Source organism: Spermophilus citellus (genome assembly GCF_964194105.1).
Source record: "Spermophilus citellus genome assembly, chromosome: 15".
In the NCBI taxonomy this organism is placed as follows: domain Eukaryota; kingdom Metazoa; phylum Chordata; class Mammalia; order Rodentia; family Sciuridae; genus Spermophilus; species Spermophilus citellus.
This window is the reverse complement of record NC_138195.1, coordinates 45,394,725-45,418,299: the sequence shown is the minus strand read 5'-3', so window position 1 is coordinate 45,418,299 and position 23,575 is coordinate 45,394,725. Positions and strand designations below refer to the sequence as shown.

The window sequence follows — 23,575 nt, the reverse complement described above, 5'->3', positions numbered from 1 at the left end:
ATGTCTGTCTGCTCACAGGGGTGTTTGGAGGTTCACTGAGATAAGAGGTCTGAAAACGCTTTGCAAACTCTCAAGGGCTGAGCCAACATCAGGTACCATCAAGGCGGACCAGGCGCCTGGGGGCAGGTGGAACTATACAGCGCCTGGACCCGGATGATGTCACGAGAAAGGACCGTGGCGAGGTGGGGCAGGTGGGATGCGATGCCGGTTTGTGGACAAGGCTCCTTGGCGCCCCTGAGCCTCCCCTTCCAGTGGAGCTTTGGCATCAGAGGGCCTGAGTTTGAATCCCAGGGCCACCACTTCCGGCCACGGGGTGTGGGCAGGAGCTTCCCCGGGGGCCTGTTCCCTCACCTGCTGATCAGCATCTGCCTCTGAGTCTCTGGGAGCGAGAGCTGGGGCACAGCGGCCACCTTATCTGCCACCTTCCTTCAGGAGCACTGGTCCCCAGGCCCACGCCACCCCTCCCGCCCCGAGCACAGCAAGTTCCAGAGGAAATGACTTTCAAGTCTGGGGAAGGAGAACCATCACACACACCTTGAGCCCGGTAATTTATGAATCAAATTGTGCTCCGTCAGGGCTCCGCCGCCCAGAATAGATGTGGTCAGATGAGGTTCAGGGAGCGGCCCCGACGAGTTATCTTCATAGAGGCTGGCCACCAGCTGGCAGGGCGGGCTGCTGTGACCTTGAGGGACTGCAGGGCCCCTCGGTCTCAGCCCTGTTCCCAGTCTGCAGAGAAGACAGACCTGCCTGGGGCTCAGGGGACAGCTGCTGACCCTGGGCAAGTCACTTAACTTCTCCAGGCCTCAGGGTCCTCCCTGGTTGAAAAGCGAGGGGCTCTTCAACGGCGATGGGTGTTCACGTGTCTTATTTCAGCACCAGAATGGGACGCCATCTCACCCAGAAGCCCAGAATTGTCCAAGGGCCCAAACCAGAGAAATAGATGGAGGTGCTGGAGTCCGAGGCCCCCCAGGACAGCGTGGAGCCCGAGCATCAGGGAACTTGGAAGTCCTAGGACTGCTTAGGTGTTAGCCACATGTCACTGTCATGTGCAAATGCTCACTCAGGATGCACAGGGTGTGACCTCCTACCCTCCAGATCCTGGACCACAAGCCCTGAGCAGGCAGGAGGGGTTCCTGAGGTTGGAAGGATCAGAGCGTCCTCATAAGGATCTGATCTTTTAAAAAGAGGGGGATGTTGTAGTAGCTAGGACCAGGGTTCAAACCTCAACATCCATCCTCAGCAGCTGTGTGGCCTTGGGCAAGTTACCTGCCCTCTCTGGGCTCTCATTTCCTTGACTGTAGAAGGCGGGATACTTCTTATCTCAGAGACGTGAGGATCGTGCACTTAAGGGCTCAGTCCATGTTGGCCATTATTATGATTCCTCCAGAAAAAGAAGGGAACTGAACACTGATATTCTATGCTGCATGATCCTCGTGGGAAGGGCCTCACCGATTAGAGAACGGAGGTCACAGGTGAACACACCTGTCCCAGTCATGTGGCTTGTGATGGGTGGGGCTGAGGCTTGAACCCAGAGCCTGGGCTGCCAGAGTCTATGTCCCCTCTCCTCCCCGTCCCTAGGAGGGCAGCTTCTAGACCTCAGCCAGGGAAGCCACCGACTGTGCCCACTTTCCTGAGGTGGGGAGGGTCCCGGCCTCTGGGTGGTGACGCAGAGCATGACACCAAGGCAGACGTTCTGGTCGGGGACGACTGGGGGGAAGCACCACAGACTGAAGTGCAGACCCACCCGGCAGCATGGAGATCCCCAGACTCTGACCTCCTGAGAACGAGTCAGAATCCTCGTGGTGGTGAGAAAAGATGGCAGATTTGTCCTAGAGGGCAGGAGTCCCCGAGGACAGGAAGGCCAGGGTGTCCCCGGGAATCGATGATGGAAGTTTAGTTAAACCGACTCCCAAAGCGTCGTGGTCAAATCTGGGGAAGGCTGGTCAGGTGAGTCCCAGGCAGGACTTGTCAGGGCCTTGGATGTGCTAATAGGTGCGGTGACCTGCCAGGACAAGGACGTTATGATACAGGGTTTCTCTAACTTTCTGGCCACTGAACCCTTTTTGCAAAGACTGAGCCCAGGAACTGCTGGTCTGGAAAACTCACTGAAGACACTCAAGGGGCTAATGGGCTGCTCCACGGCTCTCCTCCAGGGGGGGACTCTGAGCACACAAGTCAGGAAGGGCACTCGGAATCCACCAGGTTCAAACTTTTCCTTCAACCCTGGAGGATTCAGGATCAGAGATGGGGAGTAGCTCGGCCAGTACCACACAGCAAGGACACCCGAAGGGCTGACCTCAGTCTGGCCCAAGTCTGCATGCCTGTCCAGGCCACCGTTCAGAGCAGATCCCAGACCAGTCCTCTGGTCCCCTGGCAGCTTTGGGAACCACACATGCACACCAAAAAAACCCTTCTATTTATTTTTAAAATTATTATTTCCCTCCCTATTGAAAAAAAATTTCCTACGGAAAATTCTAAGTATGGCCAGATGGAGAGACAGGAACACAGTGAAGGTCTCCGTGCTCACCCCCAAGTCTCAACGATCATCAAAAATTTGCCAATCTTAGTTATTTTAAAATCAGCCCCATCCACCAATTGTTTGTGATGTTCTAAGAACAAATTCCATCTCTGAACGCTATACACAGCTCTCACCAAGACTTCCAGACAACGACCACACGTGGCGTTACCCACCACACAGGGCGGCGGCTCCCCAGTGTCACCTAAGACACAGCCCACAGTCAGGTTGAGAAACTGCTGTGACTCCATTTTTGGGAAACCAGCCTCTACCTCAGAGCAAAGCCTGTCCAAGGAAGCGGGCGTGACCCTTGTCCTTGGAAAAACTCACAGAGCACTCCTAGGCATGTACCCACCCTGCTGAGTTGTTTATTTACAAATAACAGGAGAAATCTGGGGCTCCAGGTGTCCCTGACTCAGTCAGGCTAGGTGAGGACCCATAGCAACCCCCTAGCGACCTCCAATCAGCATGAGACAGGGAAATACCTGGGATGCCAGATGATCCCCCAGTAGTTTATGGTGGTTGATAACATGTTGGAAACCATGTAGTTCAGCACGTACACCCCTCGTGGTTTAAACCAATCAGTTCAAACGAATCCCCCTCTTGTACTAACCAATCACCCCTACCCAACTTGTTCCTGCCAGTGAATGTGCTAATCAATGTTAAGAGTTGTTGTTTGATTTTCCTGCAGTATGGAATGATTTGCTGGGTGATGTTGTGACGCATAGAGTATCCCCCCAAAACCTATAAAATCTCACTGAACAAAGGACCGGGATTCACTCCCTGGGACCGCTGCGTCGGGAATGGTTGTGAGTCCAGGCTCGAGCTTGCAATAAAGACTCTTGTGTGATTGCATCAGATTCGGCTCCTGGGGGTCTATTGGGGTCCCACGAGTCTGGCATAACAAGGTCAGGGGTCCCGTTTGGATCAGAGACTTTAACCCTTGCTGCATGGCTCTCAAAGGTGACCTCCAAAGTCACTGACAGGAAAGAAAAAGATGTTTAGCAACAATGTTTCATTTCTTAAACAAGAACACAAAGGAGAGCCAGAAAGACAGGAAGCAAATGCGACAAACTGGCAACGCGCTCTCCAGGAGGCGGGTCCTTGGGGCGAGCTTTATCAGCTTCGCACTTCTCTAAATATTTCTTTCTTTTTTGTTTTTGGTACTGGGGACTTAACCCAGGGGGACTTAACCACTGACCCACATCCCCAACCCTTTTCATTTTTTATTTTGAGACAGGGTCTCGCTAAGTTGCTTAGGACTTTACAAAGTTGCTGAGGCTGGCCTCGAACTTGCAATCCTCCTGCCTCAGCCTCCTGAGCTGCTGGGATTGCAGAGGTGCACCACTGTGTCCAGCTCTATATATCTCATACTTCACATTTGCTATGGAACGTGGGACCTGCTTCTCTGCTGAGAAAGGGGTCCTGGGCTGGGCAGTGGGCAGAGGGTGGGGTGGGCTGAGCCGCTGGCTTTCCTGTCTCAGCAGTGTCCAGAGTGCCCTCATCCTCCCAGTGCAGCCTCAGGCCTGGATGTCACACTATGTCCCCAGCCCCTGGCCCAGTGCCCCACACCAAGTAGGCGATTGGAGAACGCTTGATGAATGAGCACAGCCAGACAGGAAGGGATGTCCCAAGACGCTCCCGTCCCCTGGCTCACATGGGGAGGAACTTGTGCTGATGGAGCAAGAAACAGGAAAAAGAAGGACGCCTTTGTCCTTTCAGCCAGGGACGAGGCTCAACAACCAAATCTTTCCAAAGTCGCTGACCACCTTTTTGAAAAAGTCCAGACTTGAGGGTCTTTCCTGCTGGGTCCCCCTCAGATCACAGCCCGAGGTCCTTCTCAATCACTGGCCCCAGGGCTTCCTTTCCCACAGCAGGAGCAGCTCGGAGCTCTGGGCCCTGGTAGAGGGCTGACTCTCAGGGAAGCCAGCGAGCCCCTGAGCATCTGCTCCCAGCTCTGCAGAGATGCCCCCGGAGGGGGTGGGGGAGTACAGGGTCCTGCTGGATCAGGCCCTGCCTTAGGGGGCATTTTGCCGGCTGGAGACTCTCTGAGGAGGAGGCGTGAGCCCTCGGCTTGTGGAAGGAGCTCCTGGCGGGGCCCCAGCTCCGAGCAAAGCCCTAGCCCACATATCCCCCTCAACCAGGCCAGGAAAGAAGGCCACCTCTGACCTTAGCCCTGGCCCACCAACCCCTGCCCAGATGGATCCACTCCCGCTCCCAGCGCTAGGCCCGAAGTACACCGGCTGCAGGACCCCCCGGGGAACATGACCAGGGCTTCAGTTACAGAGGGGGTGGATGGCATCTGGGTCCCGTGGCCCCTGATCGGTAGCTCTGGGAAAGGGCCCCGTGCTGGGAGAAAGATGAGGTCGGCCAGGGGCAAGGGGGAGGCTGAGGGGCCACAGGCTCCCCCCTTCCCGGTGCTGCCCCCGCCTCCTGCCCAGGCCTGGACTGTCAATCTCCCCTTGTCCGCAGGACTCCCCTGAATGAAACTCCTGCTGGCGTGGGGCCTAACAAGTCACTCGCTGTGCCTGGGAAATGAAAGATGACCAGGCAGAGTTCCCGGGACAGAGGCGATCTCCATAAATCTGCCCAAGTGCGCTGGGGATTACTTTGTTCGATTAATTATCTGTCCTTCAAACAAAGACCTGACCTCAGCGACCCAATGTCCCCAGCCTGAGAGGGAGGGAGTGCTGGGTGCAGGGAGGCTGGCTGCCGCTGGGCAGCAGACCCGGGCTGGACAAGCAGGCATTGTGAAGTGTCAGGTCATGCCCCACCCCTCCTCTAAAGCCCCCCATGGCTCCCTCCTGACCCACGCCATGAGTCAGCCTGGCTCCCAACACTTTCTGCAAGTTTGCCCTTTTTATTCAGGGGGGAGGGGGGTGTTACTGGGGACTGAACCCAGGGGTGCTTTACCACTGAGCCACATCCCCAGCCCTTTTTAGTTTTCATTTTGAGGTAGGGTCTAAGTTGCTGAGGGCCTCATTAAGTTGCTGAGGCTGGCCTCAAAATTGCAATCCTCCTGCCTCAGCCTCCTGAGTGGCTGGAATTACAGACATGTGCCACTATACCTGGCTAACTTGACCCTTACTGACTCACCAACCATGAGGTCCCTCATGGCTTCTTGTGCCAACCATGGGCACCCCTAATCTCACCTCCACTTCTAATTATCCTCTTACTGCCTTGACTTGAAGGGGAGGGTCCTGGTGAGGGTGGGAGCAGTCTATGGATGGAGAACTGAATCAAGACCAGGGGCCAGTTCAGTTTCTACCACTGCACCAACCATCTAGAGCCTCAGTTTACCCATCTGTAAATGGGATTAACGTAGGTGGGGTCTGCACCTGACAGGGCTCTCTGACAACCCAGTGAGGCAGGGTGGCCCTGTGGAAAGCATGTGGGTTTCAGACTCACAGAGACCTACGTTTGAATCCTGGCTCTGCCACTTCCTGGCCTACCATGGCCCTATATGTTACGTAAGTTTTCTGGGCCTCAGTTTCCTCACCTGTGAAATGGGGACACTGTGGTGCTTATTCTAAGTATAAAGCACAACCTCTGCAGAGTGTCTCACACGACATACTGGTGTGGCTACTAGTCACAGGGTCCAGGTGGCTTTGTTTTCTGCCTGCACCCAGGGCTGTCCTCCTCCATGCTGAGCCCGGACTTCCCCGCCCCCTGAGCAGAGCCCCGCCCTCTGAGCAGAGCCCCGCCCCCTGATCGGAATAGGGCAGAAGCACAGCCCTCAGAGCTCAGGACAGTCAGAGCTCGTCACCAAGGGGAGGGACCCGCAGAGCCAGGGCCCTCAGCCCAGCCCCACTTAGCGGTCTGAGTCACAGGGGCGCTGAGGACAGCCGCCTGGTGCCCGCTTTGCGCAAGAGGAAGAGACAAGGATTCCGAGGTAGAAAGACGGGCCTCAGCTCTGGCTTGGAGGAGGCTGGGCTGACAGAAAGGCCTGGGAGCCGGAGCAGGTGGCCTGGTGCCAACTGTGGTCCATCCCACAGTCAGCCCGGGCAACCCGAGGAGGGCCACACCTGCTGGTCCTCCACGTTCTCAGGGTGACATGTGAAGGTAGAAGAGCAAGAAATGCCGGGGATTTCTTGGGCATGGGGTGGGCAGGGATGGGGTGTAGGTGAAAGGAGAGTTTGCTTTTACCGATATGTTGGGTCCACCAACCCCCTTTAACTATACCCGCTTCACCGGACTTCAGATTTGATCTCTGAAATGGGCCCACATGGCCTGCATCCAAATCCTGCCTCTCACCTTTACAAGCTGAGCGGCCTCAGGCAAGTGACTTCACCTCTCTGAGTTGTGTTGTCATCCATAAAGTGGCACAGTGATAGTACCTCCCTCATCCTGGTGCTATGAGGATTAAATGAGTTACCATGTGAGCTTCAAGCAGACCACCCAACCCATGCCAGGAAGTGTCACTGCACATGCCTCATCCCACCCCCACTCTTCGCCAAAGCAAGTACCGATTGCAGTGCGTGGCCATGTGTGCCGGAGCATGTGTGTCTTCTTGCTAAACATGGCTGGCTTCCTTTTATCTTACAGACATGACATTACGCTGTCCCTTCTCTTATTACCTAACAGTAGGTTTTAAATATTTATTTTGCTGTAGGTTCATTAAGTTAAACCATATGAAACAGCTGACATTCAACCATTTTTGACCTAAAAAAAAGTGATTTTATGTGATTCAACCTAACAGCATGTGGCTTCTTAAGGATCAGGAATATTCCTTAGTGCCAGGGACCGTGAACCTCTCTGTAGAAGACCACAGTAAATATTTTAAACTTCACAGGCCAAGAGGCAAAAACCAAGGACATTATGATAGTACTCCTTTAACAAGAAAGAAAACAAGTGGCCTCAAACATTTTTTTTTTTTTAAGAGAGAGGGAGAGAGGGAGAGAGAGAAAGAGAGAGAGAGAATTTTAATATTTATTTTTTAGTTCTCGGCGGACACAACATCTTTGTTGGTATGTGGTGCTGAGAATCAAACCTGGGCCGCACGCATGCCAGGCGAGCGCGCTACCGCTTGAGCCACATCCCCAGCCCCCTCAAACATTTTTGATGCATTTGAAATATAACAATACTTGAGCCCAATTTCTTATACTACAGATTTTGTAATGAAACAAATGGAACTTGGGGTACGGGGGATAACATTTTGCTTAATTGATATTATTTACCGAACTCAGATCAACTGCAAAAATCCTCTCCTCTTTAAGCAGAGGTGTACACCTGTAACCTCAGCAACTTGGGAGGCTGAGGCAGGAGGATCTCAAGTTCAAGGTCTGCCTCCGCAACTTAGCGAGATCCTGTTTCAAAATAAAAGATTAAAAAAAATGCTGGGGATGTGCTCAATGATGATGCCTCCCTGGTTTCAATCCCCAGTACCAAACAAACAGAGAAACAACAAACCTCTTGTTTTTAAAACCCACTCTTTGCTGGGCACAGTAGAGCACGTCTGTCATCCCAGCAGCTCAGGAGGCTGAGGCAGGAGGATCACAAGTTCAAAGCCAGCCTCAGCAACTTAATTAGCAAGACCCTGTCTCTAAATAATAGATAAGAAAGGCTGGGGATGTGGCTCAATGGTTAAGCCCCCCTGGGTTCAATCCCTGGTACCAAATTAAAAAATAAAAATCCCACTCTCAGCTCTCAGACTGCCCAAAAGCTGCCGAGGGAAGGACTTGGCCCCTGTGCTGAGGTGGGACATAAAGAGGCTGGACCTGGCAGTGGCCGTCACCTGTCTCTGCTTAGTCAGTTTCAGTGTCTCTACAAACGCCGGCTGGTGTCTCGGTAGCTCATTCGGTAAGTCCCGACTGCCTGTTTTCCCTTGGATTTCCCAGCTTCTCCCTGCTGGTTTCCAGGGTCTCCTCTATATCCCAGCGCTGAGTCCCGTGCTGATTTTAATTGTCACAAAACCCCTCTCTCCACGGTCATCTGCTGCGACCCCATCCATCTATTCCTATGGAATCGGAACTCCTTTGACATGGACCCATTTTTCTTCGGGGGCACGTGCTCTTTGGGGGCTAAGAAGTCCTTTCCTACCACAAGGTCACCAAGATATACCCCCACGTTCCCTTTTATGAGCCCTTGTATTTTACTCTCACATTTTGGTCTTTAATCCATCCCGAGTCCACCTTGGCATCTGGTGTACGGTAGGATCTTGCTTTATTTTTCTGCAGATAGTGAGCTGGTTTTCCAACACCCGCCACGGAACAAGTCACCTGTCCCCACTGATTTGTGGCGCCCCCTCTGCCATACATCAAGTTCCCATATTTATACCCGGTCGGCTTCTCCGAGCTCGATTCGGTCCCACTGGTCTCCCGTCTGTCTGGAAAACGTCCTGGAGGTATTTGGGACCCTGCTGCCCCCTTTTGTGCTGGCCGCCTGGAGTGACCCCATCTCCGGTTGCCAGCTCCCTGCGACTCCAGGACAATGCTTATGACGCTGAGCTGGCCTTGCTGGCCGCCTCTAGGAAACTTGGAATTAGAAAAGCTTTAGACAGAGCTGGTTGATGGCTAAGATGGCAGCCCAAAGGACATTTCAAGAGCAGCCGTGGTGGAGAGGAGGTGGTGTGACCATCGAGGACAGGAGAGACCGTGAGGGAGCCGGGAGAGACGGGGACATGGTAGGCTGGTGCACATCAGAGGCGTCTGGGCCCACTCCCTGGACCCTCAGAAGGATGCTGTGGGATGATATCTCCCGCGACTTAAGGGACTTTGCAGATGTGAATTGTGAAAGGGCTTTAGGTGAGAGTCCACCCTGGACTATCTGCTGGGCTCTATGTCACCATGGTGTGCTTCTAAGCTGAAGCCAGAAGGAGATGTCACCACAGGAGGGCCAAATACCACGTGATCAGGGACGAGGGGATTGGAGAGACTCAGCCACACAGGGAGGAATGCCCACAGCCACCCCGAGCTGGAGAGGCCAGGGAGGGGCCCTGCCCTGCACCCCCGAGGGAACGGGTCTCTGACACCTCCGTCTCAGTCCTGTGACACTCGCTTCAGACTCCTGCTCTCCAGAACAGAGAAGAAACTTGTGCTGTTTTAAGCCACTGGAGGTGTTCAGTCAGTGACAGGAAACGAGGACAGATGTTGTACGACAGAGGACGTTCGGGTGTCCCTGTTCCTGGTCACGGGGGCCCGGCCCTGGGGACAGATTGCTCTGGATTCCTGCAGGAGCCCTGACACTCACAGAAGGCCCTCCCCGTCCGCCGGAGCTCCAGAGCGCTCTGGGTTCTCCCACCCCGGAGGCCCTGGGTGGACGGCTTCACCCCTTGGCCTGGCCTCGGGACCTTCGAATCGCCCCCCAGTTCCTCTTCTGCAGCCCCATGGTCTAGCCGCTGCCCTCCGTCCTCCCTCACTGTCCTTGCTCCTCGGGCCCCTCCTGCCGGAATGCCCTCCTGGCGCCTACGCAGCACGAGCTCGGTCCTACAGGAGGACCAGGAACAGCGCTGGCGCTCCATGGCCAAAGTGCCTCACACCCACGCTCCTTTAACAGAGGGCGGCTCTGCCTGGGTGCCTGCCCTGTCCGGTCGCTGTCCCTAGCCCTTGGTCTGTATTAAGGTGACTCTCTGAAGCCCCTGGGGGCTCCCTCATCCTTCCCTTTCTCCAGATGTGGAAAAGTCAGGCCGACTCTGCCTCCACCAGGGTCCCCGGTCTCCAGGCAGCTGATGTCACCTCCCACCTCAGCCAGATTTGCAACCTGAATCAGGCAGTTAATATTTTTTCTTTAATTCCACTCGATCTTTTTCCTTTGAACACTTACTCGAAGGGGAACAATTTAAGAATATCACAGCAGAGAACCAGCTGCCACACACACAGGGCAACGCAAGATGGGAGGTGAGCACGGGGTGGCCCCCCCAAGGCCCCGGCCAGCCCTCTGTTCCAGGGGACACGAGGCATGGGCACCAGGGTTAGAAACATGCGCGCCCAGATGAACCTTTCACGTTCACAACTCCTGAGGCTTCTCCAGGCCTGGTTTTTTCATTTCCAGTTTCTATGACAGCTTCATCTCCCTGAGACCACCAAGTGACCTCACTGGGTCATTCACAGCAACTTGCCTCCTCCCTACAGACACCTAAAGGGGACCCAAAGTACCCAAGGGCCTCAACTCCTCATTTGCAAATGCTCCCTTGAGTTGCAGCTAAATGGCTCTTAGTGACATTTAAGAATTCCGCCCTCATCACAGGGAAAGGTCCTCACAGACCCTTTAACAGGACCCTTGGTCTGCTGGGCGGTGCTGGGAAGCCCCTGCAGCCTCAGTTCAGGGTCAAAGGTGCATCCTCAGGTCCTGGCAGCAGGAGGGGCTAGAAAACAGAGGCCGCCTGGTCCCATCCTTCTGGCCCCCCCAGAGAAGCGCCTTGTGGGTGGGGGCTGGGACAGAGCGCAGCCCTGCAGAATGAAAATGTTGAGCTATAAATTCGTTCTGTGCTACAATGTTTGTTCACTTCAATCACTGTCTCAAAATATCGGCTCTGAGATCTTTGTTTCCAGGATATTGGTCAAATATTTGAACCACGAGCGGCCAGTTAATTGACTCAGGCTGAGCACTCAGCAGGGAGGCAGAGAGAGAGGGGCGCAGCCAGGCAGGGCCATGGGAAGTCAGTCCTGGGTAGAGCTGGTGATCCCTAAAGGGGGGCCCAGGCAGGCCCTGGGGCAGGGAGCACTGGATCCAGCCTGCTGCTTCAGTGCCCTGCCCTACCACCCACCAGCTCTGTGACCCTGGGCACGGGCCTCAGTGTCCTCACCTGTAAAGTGGGGATAACAGCGGCACCACCTCGTGGCATCCCTGGGAGGGTTGAGAGGTGGAGGCAAGTGACACTTCGGACCTGCTCTTGAGCTCCCAGGAAGCGTGAGCTGTTACTCCTGTGTTCCTGTCACTCCCTGGTCTGGCACTCAAACCCAGACCACTGTGAGCCCCAGTCCCTAAGAGGGTGTTGGGGCTGGAGGAAGGTCCTTTGAACGGGTGTCCACATCGCCCCCGGGCTGGTGACCCTCTCCCTTCTCTTGATCCTTCCAAATGTCCCTGGAGGACTGCCTTCCTGCAGGACAGTGCTTTCCCCACCCCTAGACTACTCCTCTATATGCCAGCTTCAGGCTGCTGACAGTCTGCTGGTACAGGTGGCTTTGCTTCTCCCTGGGGTCCAGGTAGGTGGACCCTCAGGAAGGTGCTGTTTTGACTGAAGGAAAAGTTTCTTTTTCCCTTTTCTCATCTTCTCTTCCTTCCCTCCCTCCCCCCATCCTTCCTTCCTTCCGGATTGCTTTGAAGCCTGGGCTGGGGTGGAAAGATGGGGGAGGGGCATGGGGTCCTGGTGGCCCTGTCTGGTCCCAGAGAGGAGAGGGCTGTGGGCTGGAGCTGTGGGCACTGTTTACCCTGAGGATCCCCCAGGATGGGGCTGGGGGAATCCCACTTGATTTGGGGGATGAGCAGCCCCTATTTCTGCCCATGATCCGTTTTGCCCCCAGGGTCATGGGGCTTCCGGGATACTGGGTTGTTCAATGGCTCAGAGGGTGGTGACATCAGGGGTGGTGAGTCGCCCTCCCTGAGCGTCTGAGCGCAGGGGGACACCTCCAGGGGTCGGGATAGCAGACCGGGCAGGCCGGTCAGAAGGCTCATGGGGACTGCTCCCTCCCTGCCCCGTGTGCCTCTGGAACCTTGGCAGGCTTTGCAGAGTGTAACCTCAGGGTACACGGGCAGGGAGCAGGGAAAGGGGAGGTGAACTCTGGGTTTGAGACACCCCGTTCATTGCCACACTTTGAGGACCAGGTGTTGTTCTCATAAGTCCATCAACCTGACCATAAACTGCCCCCGCTAATAACACATAACATCTCCCGAGTGCCCACTGCGTGTCTGACAGCTTCTCCTGTATTAGCCCTCACACGACCCCTATTCATGTTCCCATTTGACTGATAAGGAGACTGAGGCACAGACAGCAACCTGCTCAAGATCACATGATATCGGAGCCTGGGCTGATGGAGGGAAGGTGGGACTGAGCCTTCTCACCCCCTTGCTCTCCCCAGGGTGCCCTGCCCATAGCAGGCACATAAATTCTGGTGACACAGATGTGCCCATAGGGATGTAGGTGCAGATGCCAACGTTTTGCTCCCCGGGGAAGTCATGAATCAGAGCCGCGTGGGGGTGCGGGTGGGAGGTGGCTGACGGGCTGAGCGATTCGAGCTCCATCTGGTGGCTTACCCTCTCAGCAGGGCACCCGGGGGGGGGGTCCTCCTCTTGTGCCCGCCCCGTCTCTCCTCCCACTGCCGCTATTCCAAGCCCCGCAAAGCCCTGGGAACAGCTATGTGGGATTGTGGGTGACTTCAGGCTTAATATCTTTGTAACCATATTGCAAAAGGGCACGCCTAAGACGGAGCCTTACACTTAATCTTTCTCTTTTATTGCTTTTTCTCTTGTATGATTTAACCTTGCACTGGGTATCAAGCTAGATAAATAAAAACTTTTATTTCAGATTAGCCCCAGCTGGGGGCTGCTTGAAGGCTGAGCAGTCACCTAAGGTGCCCAGCAGGAAGGGAGCGGGGATCTGAGTGGCTTAGAGGGGCTCATCTCAAGTTCAGAGCCCCCCCAAGACAGGGGAGACCTTTTCTGAGCCAGGAGTGGCAGATCCCCTCTTCCCATGCTCCAGGCTGGGGGTGTGAGGGCAGCCGCAGGATCCAGCCGTCCTGACCCCCTTCCTGATGGCCTCCTCGCCTTGTTACCTCCTCCTCACCCCAGTGCTGTCTCCTGATGCTCAGCGCAGCCGGGAAACTGGCCCTGGCTGATCTCTTTATTATCCGTCTTCTCTACTGGATGGAGGCACCGCAGGGCATCTCACAGACCAGCGCTGGTAAGAGTCCCGGGCTTCTCCAGCAGGACAGAAAAGTGATGGCAGAAAGAATATGGGTTTCAGAAACAGGAAGATCTGGGTTTGAATCCTGGGCCACCACTCACAGGCCACGTGACCCTAAACTGGTTTCAGGAGCTCTGTGGTTTTGGTTCCTCATCTGAGCAGGGTTCTGCCAGGCACAGTAGGCTTTGCTGAAGGCAGGGGATGTGGATGTAGCCCCAGGCAAGCTCACATGCACCAAGGGAGACAAGATGTCCACGGCAGCACCATTTGTAACAGTGAAAATCACCCCACGCACCCACCAATGGGAAGGGGGGTCAGTGCACTGTGGTGTTTTCACACAATGGAGTAACATGCAGTAGAGAAAAGGGACAAACACCAGCTATACAGGGTGACAGGGATAGATCTTGGATACTGAGCAGAAAACATATCCCAGGAGACAATGTATTAAATGGTACTTTAAATGGTGAAGTTCAAAGACAACTAAGTCCAAGCAATATGTGGTCCACATACAAGAGACAAGATATTTCCCAAAAGCAAGGGAATGAGAAGATATAAGATTCAAACTTGAGGTTGGGGAGATGGGAGTCAGGGGATGGGATGGCAGAGGAGGGACAGTTGGGCAGCTGGGAGATAAGGGAGGAGGTCTAGCCCTCGGGAGGTAGGAGGGCTCCACAATATTGTGAAAATTCAGAAGGAGGCCAGGTATGGTGGTGCACACCTGTAATCCCAGTGACTCAGGAGGCTGAAACAGGAGGACCCCAAGTTAGAGGCAAGCTCAGCAACCTAGTGAGGTCCTAACCAACCTAGGAACACCCTGTCTCAAAATAAAAAAAATAACATAAAAAGGGCTGGGGATATAGCTGGGTGGCAGAGTGGCCCTGCATGCCGTCCCTAGTATGCGAAAAACAAAAACAACACCCCAAATACAAAATAAAATTAATAATAAAACTAAGCAGCGGCATCCACGGACCAATGTTGATTGTGAGCTGAGAGTCATGTTTGAATCCATTCTGGGGCCCCGAGGTGCCCCAGGTGAAGAGGGAAAGAACACGAACTAAATGGTGGCAAACTTCACAAACCTCTAAAGACTTCAAGTCCTTGGAAGTCGATAAAAAGTCAAGGCAAAAAAAAAAAAAAAAGCCAAACCACAGAATCAGAGGGACAAGTGCCGCCTGACCCCGGGAGGACAGACCAGACTCTCCTGCATCCAGAGCGGCCTCCATGAACCTGAAACCCAATTCCTCTCACCAAGGCCACCCCGGCCACCCCAGGTCTGCAGAGCCCAGGGGAGCTGATGGGCTGGGCTCTGAGCTGAGCTGGCCAATGAGAGGGCGCGGAGCTCCATTCCCCGCCCACCTGGGCCAGTGGACCCTGGTCCAGCAGCAGGGAGGGCTGCGGGTGCTTCCTCAGGGCAGCGGGCACCTGGGAGGCCATCATGTCCGGCCAAGGGACGCTCTGGCCATGAGGGAGTGTGGAGGAGAGGAGACATGGAAAGGGAGCGTCCCTGTCCCGCTGCCACGAAACCTCGTTAAAGCCCACGGCTGCTGTGATCCCCAGGAAGGAAGCACAGGGCAGGCGTGGTCACCCGGGCCCCTTAAAGGGGAGGCGTGGGGTGCCCGGCAGGAAGCAGCCCTGGCCCAGGAGGGAGAGGACGTGGGGTGAGGCACGGGCTGCCTGGGTTCCCCCGTGGTGTGGTGTCCTGGGAGAGAACTGAGGTCAATGGCGGGTGCATTTGGTGGTTAAATCAAATCCCCCGGAGGCTTGGTTCCTAGATGTTTTGAAGAAAGAGAGCCAGGAGGTCGCAGGGAGACCCCTGGACAGCGCTGGCTGCAGCTCCCGGGGCTGCCCCAGGGCGGGGTGACAGAAGGGCACAGGCCCATCCAGCTGCTGGAATCCACCAGTGATGTCTGCCTGGGCGCAGAAAGGGGCCTTCTGGTTCATGTGTGGATGTGGCTCTAGGGTGACAGTCAAGGGCATAAAGTAACAGGTCCACTTAACTTTACGAATGTGTCCCTTGGTGTCGGCTCCCATCAGACCCCAGGAACTAGATGTAGAGCTCAGAAGCCCCTGTGTCCTCCTTCTCCTGCATCTTCCATTTTCACAATGTCAAGAGCCTGGACACCCGGGCCGCCCCCCCATACACTCCACAAGACCCCGGGCCGCCCCTGGGTGAGGCTTGGTGGGTGGTCTGCTCGGGACTCTCCTCATCTGTGCCCCTTCTCTTCCCCTGAGCCACACTCACTCCGACCCCTGCCAGGACCCCCCTCTGCGGCCTTTCTGCCCTCTCCAGGGCCACCACCCATCTCCATCAGCCCTAAATCCTCCCTGGCCAATCCCCCAGTGCCCGCCAGCGTCCCTCAGTTCTGGGGCCTCCAGGGCCCCCATCAGGCTTCTCCAGGCCAGGGGCTGCCGGGTGCCATTCAGATTTCTGCAGCAATTCTGTTTCTCTGGAGTCTTCACTTCTCAGAGGGAGAAAAATGCCAAGGAGCTTAATCAGCAGGGCTTTTGATGTGCCTGGCACAATGGTCTCCTGTGATAGCCGCCCCACCAGGCCACAGCCCCAGGACAGATTCAGTTATTGGCACGTGTGGCCGGGACTTAGGTTGGTCTGACGTAACCGATTATCTGCGCCACCCCCTCCCACCCCCTGCAGTCTTCCCTTCAAAGTGCTCAATGTGTTTTCAAAGAGCCTTCTCCATTGATAGCATTGAAATAAAATCCAGAGATGGGAAGGGAAGGCTTTGTCCTGCATGAGCACTCCTGGCATGTCCCCCAGGGTGACCTCATAGTCAGGCCACCACCTTCCACGCTGGAGGTGAAGGGCTGTGGCCCTGATCTCTCACCGGTTCTTTATCCAAATGGAATTTTCATGTGAAATTTCAAGACCTCAGGTATAACACACACCTGTGATTTAGATATATAAAAATAGATGTTTTTTGGGGGGTACTGAGGATTGAACCCAGGGGTGCTTAACCCCGAGTCACATCCCCAGTCCTTTCTTATATTTTATTTAGAGACAGGGTCTTGTGGAATTGTTTTAGGGCCTCGCTGCGTTGCTGAGGCTGGCTTTGAACTTGGATCCTCCTGCCTCAGCCTCCCAAGCTGCTGGGATTGCAGGTGTGCGCCACCATGCAGGGCTTAAAAAGTAAGACTTTTTTTCCCTCTCACGTACAAAATGCCACCCCTTAGGTGGACATTTCCTGTTGCAAACAGAGGCTCTTCTAGACCACAGCTTCTCAGAGTGTGGTCCCCAATTTAAAGATACCACTGACCCCAACCAGCAGCGTCCCCGGGCTCCACTCCCAATCTCACTCAGTAGGGGCAGAAATGCAGTTTGCATTTGTAACAAGCTCCCAGGTGATGCTGATGCGGGCGGTCTGGAGGCCACATTTGGAGAACCACTGTCATCATGGACACTGGGTGTGTCCTGGAGCCTGAGAGACATGAGTTCAGACTCCTGCCCTGACACTTAGCAGCTGTGACCTTGGCCAGCCGAGGCCCATCTCTGAGACTTGCTCCTCTTGTCTGCAGATGGAGAGGCATGCCCTCCCTCATACGCTGCGCAGGGTAACGTGGGTCCAGCCTGGGCCTGGCACATGACAAGCATCCAGTGGACGGGGGTCCCTTCCTCCTGCTCTGGGGACCAGAAGATGGCAGATGGGGAAAGGGCTGCAAGAAGAGATTAGGCCTCTTCACCCCAGAGAGTGGACAGAGGTGGGCTGGGCGGGGAGGGAGGCTGCCCTGCAGAAGGCCACAGAGAGCTCCAGTGTGGGCCGCTCACCCTGTCCCCACACCGGGAGGGCCAGGGCCCTTGGGGCACCAGAGAGGAGAGTGTCTAATGACAGGACTCGTCAGGCAGGGGAGTGTAAGGCTGGACATGCTTCCCCCTGGGAAAGGGACGGGACAGCATCAGAGCCGCCTGGAGGGCTTGTGCAGTCAGAGGTCCCGGGCCACTCTGCAGAGTGCCTGAGACATAGGTCAGGGGCAGGCCCGAGAGTCTGCTCCTAACCGACTCTCAGGTGACGCCACACGGCTGGCCCCAGGCCCATGCTGTCCTAGATGGACTCCCCACCATGGTGATCCAGAGTCTGAAGGGTCTGGGCCCCTGCTGGGAGAGTCCTGGGGACTGAGAGAAGCCCTTCACTGGGCTGCTGCCCTCCTGGGAGGCCGGGCTTCTGACCACAGGAGGCAGCTTGTCTCCACCACCCTGATGGACGGCAGGAGGAGGGAAAATGACGGACATCTCCTGAGGGCCTACTAGACGTCGCCGTACGGTTGACACTGGTATCACTGACTTTTTCTCCAGCTTTTCGGGGGTGTGATTGGCAAATAAATTGCATATATTCAAAGTGTACAACGTGGTGTTTTGATATCAGCATAAATTGTCAAGTGAGTCCCACAATTAAGTTAACCAACACATCCATCACCTCACCCAGTTACCACTACACTGAGATCCACTCTCTGAGCAAGTTCTAGTGCATGCTGTGCTCTTCTTAGTCCAGTCACCTTGCTGTTCAGCGGGTCTCCAGAACGTACTCATCTCATAACTGCACGATTGGCCCCCTGACCAGCGTCTCCCCTTCCCCCATCCTCTGTTACTCTGGGTCCCCCCCCCCCCATCCCCAGACTCATGGAAATGAGATCAAGCAGGATTAGTCTCTCTGTGTGTGGCTATTTCCCTTAGCTCAATGTCCTACGAATTCATCCAGATTGTCACAAATGACAGATTTTCTTTTTTTTTTTTTAGTGACACTAGGATCAAACCCAGGGCCTTGCACATGTTAGGCAATCAGTCTACCCTTGAACTACCTCCTCAGCCTATTTACTTATCTATCTGTTTATTTATTTATTTTGAGACAGGATCTTGTAAATGGCTGAGGCTGGCCTCCAAGTTGTGATCCTCCTGCCTTCGACTCCCCCGTGGCTGGGATTACAGGTGTGGGCATTTGTTCTTTTGAAAGGCCAAGGAACATTCCATGGTGTGTGTGTGTGTGTGTGTGTGTGTGTGTGTGTGTGTGTGTGTGTGTTGTCACATATGGCTTGACAATAGGGACGTGTTCTGAGAAGCATCTTGTTAGGGGATCGAGTGAACGTCATGGAGTGTACCTACCCAAACTAAGAAAGCCCCAATGTCACTAGGTGATACAATCTGAAGAAACCATTGGTGGCACGAGTCTGTAGCCCACATTTGGCGGTCTCCCTGTCTTGGCCACTGTGCAGGGTGCTGCGACCAACATGGGACATTTACTGTTGTTTTCCTGACTCTGTGGGAAAGCTACCACTGACCCCAATTTGCAGATGGGGAAAGGGAGAGTCGTCCCCTCAGGCCACCCGGCTGGAAGAAGCTGCCAGTCTGGAGCCAGCCGTGCTTGGGAGCCGAGTGTGCAGCCCTCTCTCCGACCAGGGGCTCTAACGTGCATCTGGGCCAAGGGGGAGAGGCTGTGGCGGGGTCAGTGGTGCAGGCTTAGCACCGTGAGCCCTGGGGCCACTCAGGACGGTCCCGGCCTCCTCCCTGTCCTACACCATCTGTGTGTCGTTCACCTCTGTGGCTGGGTGTCCCAACCCTCCCTGGGCCCCTTTCTGAGCCCCTGCTGCTCTCAGGACCAGGGCCTAGAATTCTCCGGAGCAGTCACTCCCTATGCTGCGCGTCCCGGCCCTGCTCCCTTGGTGGCCTCATGTCCCTCTTCTCTCCCTGGAATCCTGTGGAGAACGCCCCGGGCGCCTGCCCACCACTCTGCCCGGCCATCCCTGCTCTAGTCAGGGCCTGGCTTCGATGACCTCTCCTCCGTGAGCCTCGTTCTGCTGAGGCCTGACAGGCGCCAACCCTCGGGTTCCTGTGCACTTCCTATTTATGGGCACTTTCGCACATAAACCAGGGAAAGTGGAGGGAACCGTCTAATGGATCCCTGGGGAGCCATCGGTCCCCATCAACACGACATCCTGAGCTGCTTCCGCCCAGCGTGGTCCCAGGGCACTGGAAGCAGAGCTTACAGGTCTGTCGCTCCAGCCAAGCTGCAGGTTCCTGTGCCGAGACAGTGCTTTGGTCCCCACCATCTCAGGACACTGGCACAGTCCCGGGCCCAGAGAAGCCCCTCCTCCACCCCTGCACCCTGGAGCAGCACTTAAGTAAACCCAGGGCTCTTGATGGCTTCCCTGGCCTGGCCTGTCACCCTCTCAGCCCTCCCACCCAGCAGGCAGCTGACGTCCTCTCCATTTGACAGACTAGAAAAAAGCTAATGCCTGGGAGGTCACAGCTGGTCCCCAGGGGAAACCAAGCCTAGAGAGCCTCACCCTATAGCAGGGTGGCCACAAACAGAAGAGCAGCAGAGGTGCCATCCAAGACTCTCTAGTTGCCATAAAAAAATTAAAAAAAGAAATAGGAAAAATTAATTATAATAATGTATTGCATGTAACCTGGTTTGTCCAAAATATTATTCAATACGTCATCAATATAAAAGATGACCATTATTATTAGTGGTGATGGGGATGGAACCCAGGGCCTTGCACATGCTCAGCACATGCTTGATGGCCGAACTACACCTCAGCCTCCACATGAAACATTATTTTCATTGATTCATTGGTTGGTTGTGGTGCTGGGGATTGAACCAAGGGTGTTCTACCACTAAGCTATATCCCAGCCCCCTGTATTTTTTTATTTTGAGACAAAGTCTCACTAAGTTGCTGAGACTGGCCTCAAATTGTGATCCTCCTGTCTCAGTCTCCCGAGTGGCTGGGATTGTAAGCACATGTCACCTTGCCTGGCTTATATAAAACATTATTAGTGAGATATTTTATAATCTTTTCTACATATTAAGTCTTCAAAATTCTGAGTGTTATACTTCTGATACATCTTGATTCAGAGAAGCCACATTTCAGGTACCCACTAGCCACAGGTGCAGCGGAAGTGGCCAGCAGGGCTGGAGGTCACCACCTTGGACAGTGGCCCCCGAGCCGCACTCTCAACGTTTCTCTGTACTCAGATGAGTGGAGGAGGAAATAAATGCATGAGTTCCAAGGACCCAGGCTCCTGATCTTTCCCTGACAATTGCTAATCCTGAATGTTTGAAGGCTCTTCAGAGTCTCTCCTGCACTATCGCCCCCGTGTGGGAATTCCTGACCCCATTCCCCGGATGAGGGCTGCGGGGCTGGGAGAAGCCAAGGTCTTGCTCAGACACCTTGCTGGCAGAGAGAGGCTCAGACTCACCACTTGGACTACAAGTCCAGTGTTCCCCCCGGATGGACCAGCTACCTCCTCAAGCAGGGCTGTCCCTGGCAGGAGGTGCGAGGCCAGAGAGGGCACCTGCTCAGATTGAAGTCTGGGTCGGCAGTGGGGGACCGGAGCCGGTCAGACCCCGATTGGGGCAGCCCTAGGTGCAATGATGCCCATGGTAACAGCAGGGTAGGTCCAGGCTGAGAGACAGGGCCAATGCCAAGTCCTCTAAGGGAAAGAACCTTGTCATTCCTCCGTCCCAAGGGGCTGGGAACAAATTGATGGCAATGGAGCCATAAGTTACTGCTGAAGGCCTCTTTGTTCTTGGCAAAACAGAGGGATCATTAGTATTGGAGAAAATGCTGTGTGCAGATATAAATCCCCACGGCAGCGGGCAGAGGCGCGGCCCAGAGGGGACGGGGCCCAGGGAGCAGGGCGGGCTGCCATGCATGGATCACCTGTGGGCTCAGACCTGTGTCCCCCGGCGTGGGGTGGGCAGGCCTTTCCCACATGTAGACAGACGCCACCACCAACTCAGGCTCCTGACAGGCCCTGAGACTTATGTCACCATGCCAGTGGCCCTCAGGACTCTCACCTGCCCTGCCCAGGCCCTGAGACCCAGGGCTGGAGTAGGCCCTGCTGGGCATGCTCTGGGGTGGCAGGGGGACAGAATCAACCCTCTGCCTGCTTCAAGATAAATGGGTCCTGACCAGACCACCAAGGACAGGGCTGCAACTGTCCCCAGACAGGCAAGACAATGTTCTTTGCAGCAGTGTCTCCACTATCCAAGGGAAGCAGACTCAAGGCCAAATCCCAGACTGCTGTCCACCTGCTCCTCCCACCCATCTGCCTCTCGGCTCACGTGAGGCTGGCTCTCAGGGAGGCCACGGCAGCCCAGCCAGGCAGGTGTGGTAAGTAGGAGCAGCTGAGCCAGGCAGGATGCTTAGGGGAGAAAAGAAACTGCCCTTGCCGGGTACAGTGGCGCACGCCTGTCATCCCAGAGGCTTGATAGGCTGAGGCAGGAGGATCTCGAGTTCAAAGCCAGCCTCAGGAACTTAATGAAGCCCTAAGCAACTCAGCAAGATCCCGTCTCTAAATAAAATATGAAAAAAGGGCTGGGGATGTGGCTCGGTGGTTAAGTGCCCCTGGGTTCAAGCCGCTTGCTGTCAGAGGAGCAGTGGCAAACACCCAGGAGAAGGAGGATGAGCAAGAGCCGCCCGTAAGCAAGGTCCAAGGGCCAACATACCCAGGACAGCAAGTCATGGCCACAGGGGCTGCCCCTTCCACGCCCATGCCCACACCAGACCCTACCAACGGAACTCTGCGCTCATTCATCGCACTGACCCCTTTTGGCTTCCAGAGCCTCTTTGGGCAGCCATTACCACTCAGTCAAAGTTGGCATGCGAGAGGGAACCCATTTGTCATCTTCCCCAAAGCCCTCAAGGCACATCTGTGCCGGCCATGGGAGTCCTAAACGCTATGCCAGGTGCCCCTGCCCTCCAGGGGTTTCTGCCTCCTACCCAGCCTCCACCCACATCTCTCTGTGGTTCTGGTCTCCCTTATCATCCTCTAGTTTGCTGTTGGGAACCTGGCCTAGGGGACATGCCCCTGGGGACCCCACGGGATGCTGCTGCAGGCAGTTGTCACCTGCCCCCACTCTGAGCTCCAGAGCCCAGCCAGACACCCGAGCCTCAGCCCTCCAGCTCCTGCTCCAAGGCAGGGGCTGAACAGGGGGTGGAAGGGAGCGTCTTTGGGGACTGGAGAGGGCTGAGGTGGAGGCTGGTGGCCTGGCACCCAGCATGAACCTGGAACCGACCAGCGCCGTGGGGTAGAGGCCCTCAGCGTCACTGTGTGGTCTCCTGTTCTGGGAAGGTTCTGGCTCCCGACTCCCACTCCATCCAGGCCGGGGTGTGTGTGGAGCCAGCCTAGGGGCAGTGAGGACAGGACACCCTCCTCCAGCAGCCCAGAGCCCGCCCACGCTGCTGCCCATCCTCCTTCCAACGGCACAGCCTGTGGGGCTCGCTGGTGACCCCAGGTCTCCAGCAGCAGCCCCCGAGCACTGGGAAACACTTGCTTTGCCCCCGAGGTGCGGGATTCATGAAGGTGGGCAGTGTGGACAGGTGTTGCCAGTCAGGCCAGGAACCCTGACCTCCTGCAGAATGGATTCCTTCCTAGGAGGGCTCTCCCACATCTTGGCCTTAGGATCATGCACACTGAGCTGCTAGGTGAGCCAAGGCCCCCACCGGGCCCACTCCAGCCCTACAGGACAAGAATCTCCCCGGAGACCAAGAACGCTGCACTTATGGTGGAAGCCCAGGTACAAACCCACTATCCCAGAGTGACGTTCACTCTCTTCACAAGTACACACGAGGGTTTACCCTGGGCCAGGTTGTGTCCTGGGCACCAGACTGAGAAAACAGAGGGGGCATCAGGACGGGGCAGAGCCCCAAACCCACCCTCCAAACCCATGAGCCGATGTTCACTACCTGGGCTGGGCTGCACTTGTTCAGGGTCCTGGGGACAGTGGCCTTTAGAGACATAATAATAGCCACACCAGCAGTTTCAGGAGGCCCATGAGCCCCGGGTTTCCTGCAATCACAAGATGTGAGACGGCTCCCTCCCCCAGTTAGCCTCCAACTTCCCCAGGAATCATTAGCAGCTGGCGGGAACCACACTGGCAACACTTATGTTACCGCACACCCATTCATTCAGCTCTTTATATGCGCTAAGCCATCTGACCCTTAAACCACCTCCAGGTAGGTACGCTCACTGTTCCCATTTCACAGATGACAAACTGAGGCACAGAGACACCCAGGACCATCTGGCTCAGGCGGCTCCACCCTACACCTTCTTGATCAGCATGCTCTGCTGTATCTTGATCTTCAGGGAGAACACTCCAACTATGCCACTCCCTGTTCTCAGGGTGGGGGGCATGGTGGGCACAGTGGAGTGGACGCTGACCCGCCCAGATGCACCAGGTTGACACTTGGTGACAGTGGGCTGTGCCAGA

At 55.4% G+C, this 23,575-nt stretch overlaps 1 protein-coding gene across 16 annotated transcripts in view; it reads right to left on the bottom strand.

Moving 5' to 3' along the window:
• CDH23 (cadherin related 23) overlaps positions 1-23,575 on the bottom strand; it is a 381,002-nt gene that overhangs the window by 187,193 nt on the left and 170,234 nt on the right. The window contains exon 1 of one of the 16 annotated variants that reach the window (XM_081267142.1): positions 23,052-23,077. The exons of the other annotated variants lie outside the window; for them this stretch is intronic. The gene's annotated coding sequence lies outside the window, so the exon portion shown is untranslated. Of the gene's footprint in view, positions 1-23,051; positions 23,078-23,575 lie in introns of those variants that run through there. 16 annotated transcript variants of the gene reach the window in all.